The sequence below is a fragment of the Schistocerca piceifrons genome, chromosome 3 (assembly GCF_021461385.2).
Source record: "Schistocerca piceifrons isolate TAMUIC-IGC-003096 chromosome 3, iqSchPice1.1, whole genome shotgun sequence".
NCBI lineage: Eukaryota > Metazoa > Arthropoda > Insecta > Orthoptera > Acrididae > Schistocerca > Schistocerca piceifrons.
Genome location: NC_060140.1, coordinates 731,934,096 through 731,951,387, shown reverse-complemented (window position 1 = coordinate 731,951,387; position 17,292 = coordinate 731,934,096). Strand labels below are relative to the sequence as shown.

General features: G+C 40.2%; 1 protein-coding gene across 1 annotated transcript in view; it reads left to right on the top strand.

Moving 5' to 3' along the window:
• The window catches only part of LOC124789008 (synaptic vesicular amine transporter-like), a 135,042-nt gene that overhangs the window by 88,569 nt on the left and 29,181 nt on the right, over nt 1-17,292 (top strand). The gene's annotated exons all lie outside the window — the stretch shown is intronic.

Below are 17,292 nucleotides of genomic sequence, written 5' to 3'. Positions count from 1 at the left end.
TGTGCAGCCCCTTGAATGCAGCTGTTGTCATTGTGGAAGCTGGGAGTGTTCACAGGACACTCATCCTGCAGATGTGCAAGAAATGGCCGCACGTGGTCACTGACTATGCTTAAGAAAACATCCCAGTCCATGTTCACGGTAATCAGAATGAGTGGGTCCAGATAATGCTATGAGCAACACCCACAAAATATCAGAGAACCACCTCCAGTCTGAACTACACCCTCCACACACACTGGGTTGTGTGTGACTGGGATCAGCGCATTCGACGCCTAGCATCTTGCCGCACCACACCATAACCTGTCAGTCCACACAGTTTCGAGGCTAGATTAATAAAAAAGGTTAAGATGGTTATTATGGTTCAGGTGTTTTACATAGTCTCTCCTCACTTGGGTACAATGCACAAAATGTTCATACAATCATGTGAATCTGTCAGAAAAGCCCTCCTTTGAGACGTTGTTCAGCCCGTGCATCAGGTTGATTAGAATATCAACTGATCTTTTATGTGAATTTCAGCACTTCGACGTTTTGTCATAGGTTTGTATTGATAACGCTAAGTCTCGTTCCCCACGACGACTTTTTACACAAGAGAATTGTCCATGTTTTGCATTTCAACCAAGTCGCTGCAGGCGTCCACGCGTCGTTGTTGTTGCTCGGGAGTCAAGGTGTGCGACACAAACATTGCACACATTCATCTCTTCCTGAAAACATTCCGCAGAACGTCTTGAACACATGATTTAGAGATGTTGTGCCATTGCGATTTGTGATGTAACAATGCTGACACACGTCCACTACATAACACTTCCTGCTCACAACTGACTGGTTGAATGCACATCTGCAGTTTAAGCTGCCAACGCAGTTACCGCGCTGACATCTATATGCGAGGAATAAAATCAGTCTCGGAACGTTTTGATCGGACGGTGTAGTGCAGTTAGCTATTGCCCAGTTTAAGTGTTGTTATGGTGTTGAAGATCTGCAGCTATGTGCTTCTATGATTAGTTATCTTTTACGAGGTACCAGACTCCAAATGTCCATTGTATGCAGCTCTCTTTACATTGTTCACTAGAAAACTTGCTCAAATGCACCTTTATTAAGGGGAGGTTTACTATCTTTGGGATAAAAAATCGATTTTTTTGAATTGCATTTTTGGATCCATGAAAGTGTTTAGAATCCACCCCTGAAACGGTTTTTCCGAATACGGAACGGAAATGTTTGTTATTTGCGGTTGAACAAAAAAATGCACCTGCCTGAAATCGGCCTTTTTCACGCACCAGTTTTTTTCTTTCGGAGGACGAGTTGTTGAACCGGTGCTTGGGAGGAAACACAAAATTCAAATGAAAGTTTGAACACGCGTGTTTGGAAGTTAGCCCCCAACCATTTGCATTCTGGTGCGAAGACTGTGGAGATTGTGACTTTTCTGGCAGTGGGCAGCTTCAACGAAGGGTATTCAGCAATTCTGAAGACCATGACAACGATAGACGTAGCCCTGGGACTCGATTCGACGCAGTGCGCCAAACATTCGGACGACCACCGGATTCAAGCGGCCGAAAACCGCTTGTCACCGGCCGTACGAGCGGCTCTGGAGCAGCGCAGGATGGCCCAGATCGAGCAGAACGCCCTCTATGAGGAAGAGGAAGGACTTGTTTATGGACCCGGAATAGCAGATTGAACGTACGTTGCATAATATTGCATGCATATGTAGTCAAAACTTCAAACGAGTTTTTCTCTAAATGACGTTTTTTTTATCGCGTGGTATGCTAACTTCGAATCTAATGAACCGATTGGCATGATTCTTTGTTCCCGACGAAGCTAACTAAATTGTCTGGGAGTTGTACCACTTTTATTCCGATCCATCAACTATAAATATTTTTACTTTGCCGACTAAGTCGAAAAATCGATGAGAAAACCCTATTTTTTTTCAAATGACGGCCATTTTCTTCCCTATGGTCCAACTACCTTAAGCGAGGTACAACTCCTAAGGAATCTTATATACTTCGCTAACGTCAACTCAATTTTGATTTCAGACGAGCCGGCTGACCTGTGACATACCGCGCGTGGAGATCTACTTCTAAATTTTGTTTCGTTCCGACGGCACTTCCACCTTTGCTCTTCGACATTTCCGGTCGACAAAATTTCAGTTTGTAGAGAACATATCAATAAACATTTTGACCAATTTTGACATTGATGTCTATAACACATCCCGAGAAAAAAATTCTCAAAGAACATGCTTTTTGCGGCCCAAGGATAGTAAACCTCCCCTTGACTGACATCAATAGTCCCTGTTGGGTCTTGAACGATTGTCATTGACAGGGCATGGCACTCGCCTCTGATTCCTCCAGTCCCTATCGATTGCAACCTTTCTACGACCACCGATCTCACGTCGTGTTACATAGCTGTGACGTAAACCATTACTTGTAGACGCAGCGGACTGTCTACGTTGAAGGAGCAACAAATCGGACAACTTCATTGACTTTGTGGTAACGGACGCTCCCGAGCATCACAGATTCTATCCACCATTCTGTCAGGTCTGCACACAAACCCATCTTACTGCTCCAGTTCCACACAATCGACGGGCACCTACACACAACTTCACTATCATGATTTGCGTCGGCGGTGGATGGTCACCTGACCGCCTGTTACTAGTTCCGCACAATCTTAAGGTGTCAGGCAAATCCAACACCTTCCATGAAAACCCTGACATGATAAGCAAATCCAGTAGTATGTCACATAGCTCCGAATAAATCGTGACATTAAATTAACCAAAGCAATACGAGTAACGAGTGAGCAAATGGAATACCACAGACTAACACAAGAATGCCTAAATGCATGTCATACCTTCCCACCGTGAGACAGACGCAGTTCCGAGGGGAGAAACGAGAACAGAAGCCGAGAGCAGAACCGTGTTAAGCTGGATGGCCCTACGATAAGGGACGGACACCCACGTCGCCAGCTAACCGCTAGGACTACCCCCCAGCCCATGTTAAAAGATAAAGTATAGATCTTACGATAACACTAAAAGGACCACACCAGCTGCAAGTTTTAGCGTGAGACTTTTCCGCGTCTCTGTTACGTTGCAAACTTTAAAAACATTGCCCCACCACGAAAAGTATAACGTTTCTCACTGGATGGACAGAATTTTTGTATGCAGAGCTTAAGGTTAACATTGAGACCCTGATTGGTCAGATGAAAACACAGCCAGATAGTTTTTTTTAAACCAACTTCGGTAAATTGTAGTAAGGAGAAGTTAGGAGAGAGTTGCTTCCGAAACGGCGAGGTGAGCAGAGCTGTGCTGTCCGCCACCCCCTGACGAACACCGACAAGGTAATGAACGCACGCAATGCCGCATAACAGCGCATAAAGCTTCACTCAGAACTGCAAAAGTCTCATCTGTTACACCCCCTTTTTGCGTAATACTAGTGTCGATCGTCAATTAAAGCCCATGGTGTTCACATTTGCCACTTGAAGTAAAAATCTGAAACGCGATGATTTGTCTGTTATATAGTTATTGAGAAGCCACATCAGCCACTGTAATTTACAAGTTAGATAAGTAATTAAAGATAATTGAGGGTCACTGTAGACCATTTTGAGAGTTTTCTCTTTTGTGAAACTTAATTTAAATCTAGATTATAGATGTGATATGGCATAGGTCATCCTTCGATCCATTGTAGAACTTGGAAACCCATTCAGGGAATATTCGTTCACATTTTTTTGAACGCAGTTGGTTTTTATCATCCTGTATTAAAACATTTCCTTTTATCAATAGTGCAATTTATAAACAATGTTTTATGTGTGGAATAAGATTTCCAATGGTAAACTTGACTGCTTTTTCGACGTTATTTTACCAGCTAACTAAAATAGGAAAGTTTTGAACCCCTTCCACTAAATTTAGTTAGTATTAAGATTCTTTTACAGGGAGTGCAGTGGAGCTGACGCTGAAATCATTAAGTATTTGATTATATCATCGCTAGTCTCACTGAACTCTTCTCAACTCTACATGTGATGTGTGGTCTGGCGTCTCCTTATCAGCAACAGGTCCCAGGTTCAAACTAGTCAATTACCTTAAAAAAAAAATACGCGCTCAGAGCGTCGTTGCGCGAAAGTGGTAGGGAGACACGACTTAGAACAACAGACACCACGCAGAAAGTTTGAGAATGGCGACGTGGGTGTCCGTCCCTTATCGTAGGGCCTCCCAGCTTAACACGGTTCTGCTCTCGGCTTCTGTTCTCGTTTCTCCCCTCGGAACTGCGTCTGTCTCACGGTGGGAAGGTATGACATGCATTTGGGCATTCTTGTGTTAGTCTGTGGTATTCCATTTGCTCACTCGTTACTCGTATTACTTTGGTTAATTTAATGTCACGATTTATTCGGAGCTATGTGACATACTACTGGATTTGCTTATCATGTCAGGGTTTTCATGGAAGGTGTTGGATTTGCCTGACACCTTACAAATCTTTTTTTTTTGTTTGTTTTTGTTTTGAGGCATCAGTCTTCTGGCTGGTTTGATGTGGCCCACCACGAATTTCTCTCCTCTTCATCTCAGAGAAGCACTTGTAATGGTAATGTCAATTATCTGCTGGATGTATTCCAATCTATATCTTCCTCTGCAGTTTCTGCCCTCTACAGCTCCCTATAGTACCGTGGAAGTCAGGCTCGGATGTCTTAACAGGCGTCCTGTCATTGTGTCCCTTCTTCTTGTCAGTGTTTTCCTCATATTCCTTTCCTCTCCGATTCTGCGCAGAACCTCCTCATTCCTTACCTTATCACTCCACCCAATTTTCAACATTCATCTTTAGCACCACATCTCAAATGCTTCGATTCTCTTCTGCTCCGGTTTTGGTTCAAATGGTTAGTACCCCTTTTTCGAGAAATATATATTTTTTCATAGTTCTTGATGATGTGCCATAGTTATAGAGTTCTTTGTACAAAATTTCAATAGTTCTACAGAATTTAGCGAAAAAAACAACAATATTCGAAAAAATTATCGTATCGAAAAAATTCTTTGTCAATTTCCGCAAAATATAAATAAGTACAAGAGTTCTGAGCACAGTTCTGAACAGAGCTCCAAGAGTTCTATGGAAAATCTAAGTAACATTTTTTTGTGCAGCTAATAGTTTACGAGATAATTGCGTTTTAATGATAAAATCTTTTCACTTACTGTGAAGTTGGCAGCCTTTTTTTCAGAAATAGTAATTTTTTTCAGAGTTCTTGATAGATATGCCATAGTTCTAGAGTTCTTTGTACAAAATTTCAATAGTTCTGCAGAATTTAGCAAAGAAAACAACAATACTCGAAAAAATTTTCGTATCGAAAACATTCTTTGTCAATTTTCGCAAAAATTAAACTCGTAGAACAGTTCTGAGGACAGTTCTGAACAGAACCCCAAGAGCTCTACCGAAAATCCCAACATTATTTCTCTATGGCGATAATAGTTTATGAGATAAATTGATTTAACGTGGAACACACTTTCTCTACAGAAAATATAAATATATTCGTACAACAGTTCTGATGACAGTTCTGGACAACACGTGAAGAGTTCTATCGAAAATCCTAGTAGCATTTTTTTGTGCAGGTAATAGTTTAAGAGGTAATTGCAACTTAATTAAGAACTCCATAAGAGCTCGTACTGTGAAACTGGCACCCTTTTTTCAGAAATGTATATTTTTTTCAGAGTTCTTGATAGATATGGCATAGTTCTAGAGTTCTTTGTACAAAATTTGAATAGTTCTGCAGAATTTAAAGAAGAAAAAAACAATACTCGAAAAAAATTTCGTATCGAAAACATTCTTTGTCAATGTTGGCAAAAAGTAAATTCGTACAAAAGTTCTGAACAGAACACCAAGAGCTCTATCGAAAATCCAATAACATCTTTTTGTGGCGATGATAGTTTCTACGGTAACTGCTTTGATGTTAGACCCACTGTCTCCACAGAAAATAATTAATTCGTACAACAGCTTTGATGAACAGTTCTGGATAACAGCCCAAGACTTCTATCGATAATCATAATAACAATTTTTGTGGTTATAATAGTTTGTAAGATAATTGATTAATTGTGGGGCTCACTTGCTCTGCAAAAAATTATGTCTATTCGTACATTCTGGTGACAGCTCTGGACAGCATTGTAAGAGTTCTATCGAAAATACTAGTAACATATTCTGTGCAGGTAATTGTTTACGTAGTAACTGCATTTAATAAGGAATGTTTATGAGCCTTTCCCGTGAAGTTTGCACCCCTTTTACGAGAAATATACATTTTTTTCGTTCTTCATACGTATGCAATAGTTCTAGATTTCTCTGCTCAAAACACGAATAGTTTTCTAGAATTTCGGGAAGAAAACAATAACTCGGCAAAAGTTTGGTATGGTAAAAAATTGTCAGTTTGGGAAAAATAAATTTGTATAACTGTTCTGTTGGCAGTTCTGGATAGCACCCGAAGAGTTGTATTGAACATGATAAGAACATTTTTGTGGCGATAATAGTTTATACGATAATTGTTTTAATCTGATACTCACTTTCTCTACGAAAGCAAAATTCGTAGAATAGTTCTGATGACAGTTATGAATAGCACCCCAGAGTTCTACCAAAAACTATAATAACATTTTTTGTGACGATGACATTATATAATTAATGTGGGACTCACTTTTGTCATGTAAAAGTAATAAATTCGTACAAAAGGTCTGATGGCATTTCTTAATAGGACCCTAAGAGTTCTACCGAAAATTGTAATAACATTTTTTTGTGGGGATAACAGTTAATGAGATAATATCATTTACGAGAGACCCACTTGGTCTACATTATACCTCATAACATTTTTATGGTGCCAATAGATTATGAAATAGGTTGTGTGTTCACTCTGCAGTGGGTGTGCGCCGATGTGAAACTTCCTGGCAGATAAAAACTGTGTGCCGGGCCGGGTCTCTAACCCCAGGCTGTGACGAAGGAATATTGTCACAATATCCTTTCTTCCAGGAGTGCTACTTCTACAATTTTCGTAGGACAACTTCTGAGAAATTGGGAACGCAGGAGATGAGGTACTGCTGGAAGTACAGCTATGAGGAAGGATCGTAAATTCTCACTTTTATTTTGGAAAACCGAAAACAGAAAATCCGGATTTATATTCTACTAAATACAAAAAGTCTAAATGTTCAGCACTGTACAAATGCCAGTACACCTTCTTAAGACTGACTGTAGTAACTGTAGGTGGAAGTGTGGGATGCGCACGCTTAGATGATTCAAAGAGAGAAGGCTCGTCAGTGCAAAACAAACAGATGGCTGAGAGAGCAGATACATTCACACGCGCCGTTAACCAGATGGTGTCACACCTGTCGAGAAGCGCACCAGAGACAAAATGAGCTGTGGTGGAGTGCTGTTGGCGTGGTTACTATGCAACTTACTTGATCGGCACCAATACACCATTATATTAAGGTACAATATTTGAGAAACAATGTCATTCACACACACTGAGTTCCTTATCACTCAGTGCTAGACTAAATTACCGGCCTAGTGATAAGCAGCCTATGTACCTCACCGACTACATATATTCGTGTTACAAGAAAAAAAGAAAAAAATACCAAGGGACACAAAATATGAATCCGGATAAGCCGGAAATCCGGATTAGTGAAGACCAAATAAACGAGATTCTTGTTTACAAATTTCGAACTCCTTATTAACGTTAATACTTCAAAAATGGTTCAAATGGCTCTGAGCACTATGGGACTCAACTGCTGAGGTCATTAGTCCCCTAGAACTTAGAACTAGTTAAACCTAACTAACCTAAGGACATCACAAACATCCATGCCCGAGGCAGGATTCGAACCTGCGACCGTAGCGGTCTTGCGGTTCCAGACTGCAGCGCCTTTAACTGCTCGGCCACTTCGGCCGGCTAACGTTAATACTGTATCCCCTCAACATAATAACACCTCTATCAGTCATGTACTGAATTAGGATTTAAACATACTACTTAGTTCGTTTGTACAATATATTCATTTAAATATACTTACATTTCTATACATTGTAAAGACTTTTGACTCTCGCTGTAGCGTAACTCATCAAACTTCCACACTTCCTTTCTAACTAGAACAAATTTTGCAACAATATTGACAGAAATTTCAAATTTATTCGTTACACACAGCACATGTTTTTATGTATCCTAGCGTCTGGTGATGTTGCCACCTAACTTGCATCCATGAGGGTCCTGGGCAATTTTTAGCTGTTAGTGGATCCTGGATGTCATGAGAGCTCAAAACAATTACTGTTTTACGTAATAAAATTCATCTGGTTCTTCCTGATTCTAAAAATATACACTTCATGTACAGTACCTCGTCATTCTCGTGCTTAAATGTCACTTTTTAATTTGGGCGCGCCGCGCGGGATTAGCCGAGCGGTCTTGGCGCTGCAGTCATGGACGGTGCGGCTGGTCCCGGCGGAGGTTCGAGTCCTCCCTCGGGCATGGGTGTGTGTGTTTGTCCTTAGGATAATTTAGGTTAAGTAGTGTGTAAGCTTAGGGACTTATGACCTTAGCAGTTAAGTCCCATAAGATTTCACACACTTTTGAACATTTGAACATTTAATTTGGGCGCCGTAGTTTCCGTAGAACCTCGTTTATGTAATATCTTTGAAGAACCTGTCGACTGTTTTATGTGCAGGAAAAATGTTTACATGGCATAAAACAAAATCAGAATGCGTTTCAACAGTTGCAATATGTTTTAATGGTGGAGTAAAAATGGTTCAAATGCATCTGAGTACTACGGGACTTAACTTCTGAGGTCATCAGTCCCCAAGAACTTAGAACTATTTAAACCTAACTAACCTAAGGACACCACACTCATCCATGCCCGAGGCAGGATTCGAACCTGCGACCGAAGCGCTCGCGTGGTTCCAGACTGAAGCGCCTAGAACCGCTCGGTCACTCCGGCCGGCCTGATGGAGTAAAGATTAAAAACAATCAGCAGAAGAGGCATCAAAACTAAGAACAACATGAAAATTGTGCTGGTATGGGCGGACAGGCAACATGTCACATAAACTGAAAAAGCTGCTGAAAGCATGAAAAAGGAGGCCATAATAACAAAGAAAAGAAGCAAAACTAAAGAAAATGAAAAGGACATGAAAGATAACAAAAAGATTATGGAGCAGGAATGGTTTGCAATGTCGTCATTGAGAAGAAAATGACATACAAATCTTTAGTTTCAATTTTCTGTAATCAACGCGTTTGCATACAGAGATACTGTTACCAGTATCTCATCCACTATTAAAGCTACATAAACAAAGCTATGGATGAATAATAATAAAGTGCTTGCCTACACACTAAACCACATTATTCAACAATGGATGAAATATTTTAAGCTGCAGTATGTTATATTACGTTCTTAAATTATTAGGAGAAAAAATTGACTCTTAAAATACATTGTTTTTAAAATAATCAAAACATGAAACTGGTAAATATTACTGGTTTGCCGTTTCCACAAGGTAATAATTCAAAGAATAAAATTTGTTTTTTATCTTTTATTTGAAATAGTGTGTAAGTACATTGAACCTAAAATAACAATTACGTGTAATTCAATATGTAAGAAAAACATCAATATTCACTGCACAATGTATTCCACAGATTTGCAATGTGTTTCACCTAGAGCTCACTATATACCTATTCTTTGATAAAAGTTTCATTCCTGAATCTATTGACAGTCTTGCATTATTAAATTCAAAGTACCAGTAAAAACTACAGGTCGTGATGTACAGGTCCCCTTAACAGATCTTCTTCGGAATACACTAAAACCCAGAAGGAAATACATACACTCCTGGAAATGGAAAACAGAACACATTGACACCGGTGTGTCAGACCCACCATACTTGCTCCGGACACTGCGAGAGGGCTGTACAAGCAATGATCACACGCACGCCACAGCGGACACACCAGGAACCGCGGTGTTGGCCGTCGAATGGCGCTAGCTGCGCAGCATTTGTGCACCGCCGCCGTCAGTGTCAGCCAGTTTGCCGTGGCATACGGAGCTCCATCGCAGTCTTTAACACTGGTAGCATGCCGCGACAGCGTGGACGTGAACCGTATGTGCAGTTGACGGACTTTGAGCGAGGGCGTACAGTGGGCATGCGGGAGGCCGGGTGGACGTACCGCCGAATTGCTCAACACGTGGGGCGTGAGGTCTCCACAGTACATCGATGTTGTCGCCAGTGGTCGGCGGAAGGTGCACGTGCCCGTCGACCTGGGACCGGACCGCAGCGACGCACGGATGCACGCCAACACCGTAGGATCCTACGCAGTGCCGTAGGGGACCGCACCGCCACTTCCCAGCAAATTAGGGATACTGTTGCTCCTGGGGTATCGGCGAGGACCATTCGCAACCGTCTCCATGAAGCTGGGCTACGGTCCCGCACACCGTTAGGCCGTCTTCCGCTCACGCCCCAACATCGTGCAGCCCGCCTCCAGTGGTGTCGCGACAGGCGTGAATGGAGGGACGAATGGAGACGTGTCGTCTTCAGCGATGAGAGTCGCTTCTGCCTTGGTGCCAATGATGGTCATATGCGTGTTTGGCGCCGTGCAGGTGAGCGCCACAATCAGGACTGCATACGACCGAGGCACGCAGGGCCAACACCCGGCATCATGGTGTGGGGAGCGATCTCCTACACTGGCCGTACACCACTGGTGATCGTCGAGGGGACACTGAATAGTGCACGGTACATCCAAACCGTCATCGAACCCATCGTTCTACCATTCCTAGACCGGTAAGTGAACTTGCTGTTCCAACAGGACAATGCACGTCCGCATGTATCCCGTGCCACCCAACGTGCTCTAGAAGGTGTAAGTCAACTACCCTGGCCAGCAAGATCTCCGGATCTGTCCCCCATTGAGTATGTTTGAGACTGGACGAAGCGTCGTCTCACGCGGTCTGCACGTCCAGCACGAACGCTGGTCCAACTGAGGCGCCAGGTGGAAATGGCATGGCAAGCCGTTCCACAGGACTACATCCAGCATCTCTACGATCGTCTCCATGGGAGAACAGCAGCCTGCATTGCTGCGAAAGGTGGATATACACTGTACTAGTGCCGACATTGTGCATGCTCTGTTGCCTGTGTCTATGTGCCTGTGGTTCTGTCAGTGTGATCATGTGATGTATCTGACCCCAGGAATGTGTCAATAAAGTTTACCCTTCCTGGGACAATGAATTCACGGTGTTCTTATTTCAATTTCCAGGAGTGTATGTAGGGAATTCAGTTATAAATAAGCATAGAATTTATGAGGTGTGAAACAACTAAGAAAAATAAGTACAGAAAAATATATATGTGAAATTTAGGGCATAAAATGCTCTTATTCTAGTAACTAAAACAGGAGGGCTGTGGTTCCAGAAACAAAGATACTAAGAATTAACATAAGAGCTGTATTTGTAATATTTAGATATCGACTTTTAGCAATTGCTTACCTTATAAAGCAAAGTTCCTATGTAGGAACTACTTGTTTCGTCTCGTCGGTCTTGTAACTGCCATTTGAAAACTTTCCTGTCTTGACATACATGAACAGGTGTGGAGAAATTATCGTTTCTTTTGAAACTCTCTGTACATCTTTATACAAGTCATCTTACTGCTTCCAGTAGGTTCCTTCAAAGACATATGCCGTGTAGTGTTTGATGGAGCTATTATAATGAATGGCACCAACAAGATTTCTTTCGTGATCGTTTGCAACACACATTTCTTCCTTTGATTTGGAGGAAACTGATCTTCAGTTAGTGGGCAAGTTGTTGTACTAGTATCCATCATCAAGTAGCATCCAAATCTCTTTTCTTCGACTGCTTCTCCTTTACATTTCTTGCATTTTATGATAGTCTTTAGACCTCCATAACCAAGTCAAAGCCCATTGTCTTTAATTTTGAAAATTATCCTTCAGTCGCTGCTGACGAACGAATGGATAGAGGAATATGGAAAGAAGGATACATCACAGCTGTCCACAGTGGTATATAATACATCAACTCTTTCAGCATCTCTGCAGCATTAGGAATGTTGTACAGATTCACATCAAAGAGATTGTCATCCTTAGTCTGATTCGCAATGACTTCAGCTTCATTGTAGATACGTTTTGCCCTATCAATCCACGCGTTTGCAGTAGATACCTTAGAGTTCAAAATTGATTCCAAAAGACAGTCATCGTTGTTTTCAACATCATCAGTTTTCTTGTCATCATCTTTCTTTACTTCAATATATGAATGACGTGGACCACCTCTGATAATGTTATCAAGGTGGTACTGATGTTCCATTGATGAATATTCTTGACTGTACTCATCAGTACCAAGATGTTCACTCAACGCAACAGCCAAAAGTGAGCGCAAAGCACTTTCAATATCACGAAAATCTGTCACCATGTAAATATGGGCCAAAACTCAAAGATAAAGTTGTTTGACTTGAGATTTACCTCTTGAGAAGCATTTCCACCTCGAAATCATGACCATAAAATAGTTTAAATCTATCCTCAAACAACACGAGGGTAGAATTATTCTTTCATGCAAAACAATATGACTATATCACCTATACAAATTGCTCTAGAAATGGCAAGCAACAAAGCCTTACCAAAATCAGGTACCATGATTTTTGGTCTGGGAGCTCCAGATCTGATGAATTGCATAAAGAAAAATGACAAGAATGATGAGTCATGCCTAGAGGATATCATCTGATAAGTTGGGCAACTGATTGATGATCCATTGACGATATTTGGATCTTTACTAGTGACGTTTACTTCGCGGATGCACATGTACTGATACAGGTATATGTAGTTTGACTTAATTTCCACACAGTCAGCCCTGTTTGATAGATCCTCAAATCGTGAAATAACTCGAAATGCAACGCCACCTCTAGCATCTACTGAATCGTATACACTGCTATTGATTTGATGACAGTATTTGTGCAACTGACTTTGATCTTTCAGCCAATATATACAGAAAAATGGGTCCAATCCGATTGCATAAATTTCGTTCCGATGGGTTGTATATTTTGCGATTTGCAAGTTTTCAATAGGCATACTAGTTATTATACCAAATCGTTTGTCCCTTTCCTATTCTTTAGCCTATCTCAAGAGATCAGCATTTGGTAAATTTGGAGGAATCATGTCACCGAAAGACATATTTTTCGCTTAATTTCGCCAAAGAGCTGCAGGAATCCTGTTATCAACCAATTTATCAGCTACCTGTTGTCTTCTCGTGCCACGAAGTTGTCTTCTTTTCAGGTGATTTCTATCGTCTGAAAAGTTTGAAAGTCTGCACTTCAGAATAATGTCGTTGTCCTTTTTTTTTTTTTTTTGCATCTTCAGAGCAATCCCTTCGAAAGTGGCTCCGCGTTCTGTACATCTTCCTTTGATCTTCAAGAAGTACTTTGAACTTGAACTTTCACACACTTTCGCGTATTTGAAAGAAAAGGCAGATGGAATTTTGTGATGTTCATAAATTTTGTCAGCCATCAAATCGGTCCATTTCCCTATTTCCAGTTTTAAGGCTTTCCAAGTTTCCTCTTTTTTGGTTTTATGGTAGACCATTTTTCTGCTGACAGTAGTAAGTCGAATTCCTTCGTCATGTCCTTGTAGCACGAAAAACGAAAAACATTCCACGACTCATCTTTGCTGTCGTCGTCTTTTTCTTCAACGAAACATTCCAGTCTGAAAGTGTTTCTAACAAAAGTAAGCAGATCATGACGATCTTCTTTAATTGTTTTGTAAATATGTTTGAAGACATTTTCGAGCCGATGTCGGTCATGGCATCGGACAGTTTTTGGAAGGTCGGATGAGACGGAGTTAACTGAATGTCTCTATCATCGATTACTTTAAATTCCTCCATGCTGAGAAGACGTTACAATTCTGGTAGATTGTACATTTTTATGGGTATTACGGTTCATAAATATCACTTACACAACAGCACCGACTGCACAACAAGCACCGACTGCACAAGAGCTCTGACTGAACGAGCACAATTATTATTCCCATGAGTGTGAGTAGTATTGTTACGTTTAGTCATTAGGGGCAGATCAAGGAGCGAAAAGCAGCGCCGGCGGGCGGCTTCACACGACGCATGGCACCCAAAAAGTGCAGCTGTTGTTGTCATTAGCTTTGATGCTACCGCGAGAAGCTTTGATGCTACCTCTATTGTAACTGCTACGCTTACGTAACTTGCTGATTGTTTAAAAGACGCAGTTCAAGTGTTCATTGTTTCTAGATGTAGTGCCACGACTTTTGCATTGTTGCTGTGCTTTGTTTATTATTTTTTGGTCTTGAGAGGTCTCAGGGACTATCATAGTTTTCATTATCCTTCCAACGGCCCCATCTGTTCAAATTGATACATGTCGAAATTTTCTGTAAATTACTTTTCAACAATTTGCAGTATTGGCGCCTTCTCGTTAACAGCTTCCCTTCTCCGTATGCCTTCCATTGTTGTGTGATTCTGTAAATTACTTGTCAACAACTGGTAGCACTGGCGCCCTCTCGTTACAGCTTCCTTTCTCTGTATGCCTTTCATTGTTGTATGATTCAGTATCGACGCTAATCCTCTCTTGATGAGATATGAGCTGATTGCTCGTTTTTATCCACTGTGCCCTTTCGTATTTCATTTCAGCAATTAATTTATTTGTTTATCAACGTAGTAAGTAGTACAAAGCTAATCCAGAATGTAAAATGCACTTAAATTCTGTTTGAACTGTTTAACCGTTAGTGTCCGCTGTCTGAACGTCAAATATCAAATTAATACACTGTACCAGGTTGCGTTATTTTATAGGAATTTTATTAATTTGTATTTTATTAATTTAAGTGGGATGTACTTGATCATGCTGAAGAAATCCAAAGCATATAGTTCGAAGAGGATAATATTATTCGAAATTTACTTGGACCAATAGGCGCAGCCAAAGTAGCCTTTGTGATGCTGTAATTGCCTCATAGATGATATTTGTCTATTGTAGTTTTGTACTTCAATCAGCATTTTGAGAGCATTAAAGCTTCATTTCAGCGTAAGAGACGGGTAAAATCAATAGATGTTATTGAACTGAAAGCCTTAATCAGTCTCTTGTATTTAATTCTTGTTAACAAAAGCAACAGATAAAGCCTGGAATATCTGTGTGGAACTGACGGGGATGGCACTGAAAAATTTCACCTCGCAAATGAACATAAAACGTTTCAAATTTATTGTGGAGTGCCTTAGATTTTACAGTCGCGCTATTCGTAATGAAAGGAGACAATTAGACAAGCTAACAGCAATTCGGGAAATATTTACTGTGTTTGTACGCAACTACCAGAAATCTTATACCCTTGGAGAAAATGTTACAGTAGACAAGAAGCTGGAAGGATTCTGTGGAAGGTACAGTTTTTGCCAGTATGTACCTATCAAAACAAACAAGTATGGATTTAAAATCTATGCTTTTGTGGATTCTTAAGACTTTTACCTGTACAATTTGGAAATATACGCTGTGTTGCAACCAGAAGGATTTACCAACTGAGCAATAAACATTTTGATGTTGTTCTGTGACTGTGAAAACCTACATATCAGTCAGGTCGAAATGTGAAAGCGGACAACTGGTTTACTAGTACTGGAATGATAATAGAGCTACGAAGGGAGAATTTTTCTTTTGTTGGCACGATGAAGAAAACAACCGTGAGATTTCTCTAGAGTTTGCTATCAGTAAAAGAAGGGCTGCCCACAGTTCCTTATTTGGCTTCCATAAGACTGAGCTCTAGTTTCCTCCATACCTAAAAAGGGGGAGTGTGTGATCCTGGCATCACGTTTGCATGAAGATAATTCGATAGATGCTGACACTAGATAAATGGAAGCCATCCATCGAAAATGTTACAATAGCGTTAAGTGCCGTATTTTCACAGCGGATAAGCTGAATGCTTTGTACAACGCTGCAAGAAATGTGCGCCGCTGGTCAATGGTTATATTTTTGTAATGATCAATGCGGTTGGAATCTATTCATAAGTCATTTTTTGTGGCAACAGTAAGAATTGTATCAGAAGGAAAGGGTTCCTGAATCAGCTATGTTATACATTGTTGTTTTCTTCGCTATATTCTGCAGAACTATTGAAATTTTGTACAAAGAACTCTAGAACTATGCCATATCTATCAAGAACTCTGAAAAAAATATACATTTCTGAAAAAAGGGTGCCAACTTCACAGTAAGTGAAAAGATTTTCTCCTTAAATTACAATTATCTCGCAAACTATTAGCTGCACAAAAAAATGTTATTTGGATTTTCGATAGAACTATTCGGGCTCTGTTCAGAACTGTCTTCAGAACTGTTGCACGAATTTACTTTTTGCGAAAATCGACAAAAAATGGTTTCCACGAGTACTGTTGTTTTCTTCGCTAAATTCTACAGAACTATTGAAATTTTGTTCAAAGAACTCCAGAACTATGACTTATCTATCAAGAACCCTGAAAAAAATATATATTTCTGAAAAAAGGGGTGCCAGCTTCACAGTAGGATCTCTGATGGAGTTCTTAATTTAGTTGCAATTACCACTTAATCTATTACCTGTACAAAAAAATGCTACTAGGATTTTCGATAGAACTGTCATCAGAACTGTTGTACGAGTATATTTATATTTTCTGTAGAGAAAGTGTGTCCCACATTAAATCAATTTATCTCAGACTATTATCGCCATAGAAAAATGTTATTCGGGTCTTCGATAGAACTCTTGGGGTTCTGTTCAGAACTGTCCTCAGAACTGTTGTACAAGTTTAATTTCTGCGAAAATTGACAAAGAATGTTTTCGATACGAAAATGTTTTCGAGTATTGTTGCTTTCTTCTCTAAATTCTGCAGAAATATTGAAATTTTGTACAAAGAACTCTAGAACTATGGCATATCTATCAAGAACTCTGAAAAAAATATACATTTCTGAAAAAAAGGGTGCCAACTTCACAGTAAGTGAAAAGATTTTCTCCGTAAATTGCAATTATCTCGTAAACTACTAGCTGCACAAAAAATGTTATTTGGATTTTCGATAGAACTCTTGGAGTTCTGTTCAGAACTGTGCTCAGAACTGTTGTACTTACTTACAATTTGTGAAAATTGGCAAAGAATGTTTTCGATACGAAAATTTTTTCGAAAATCGTTGTTTTCTTCGCAAAATTCTGCAGAACTATTCAAGTTTTGTACAAAGAACTCTAGAACTATTTCATATCAATCAAGAACTCTGAAAAAATATACATTTCTGAAAAATGGGTGCCAACTTCACAGTAAGTGAAAAGATTTTCTCCTTAAATTGCAGTTATCTCGTAAACCATTAGCTGCACAAAAAAATGTTACTGGGATTTTCCATAGAA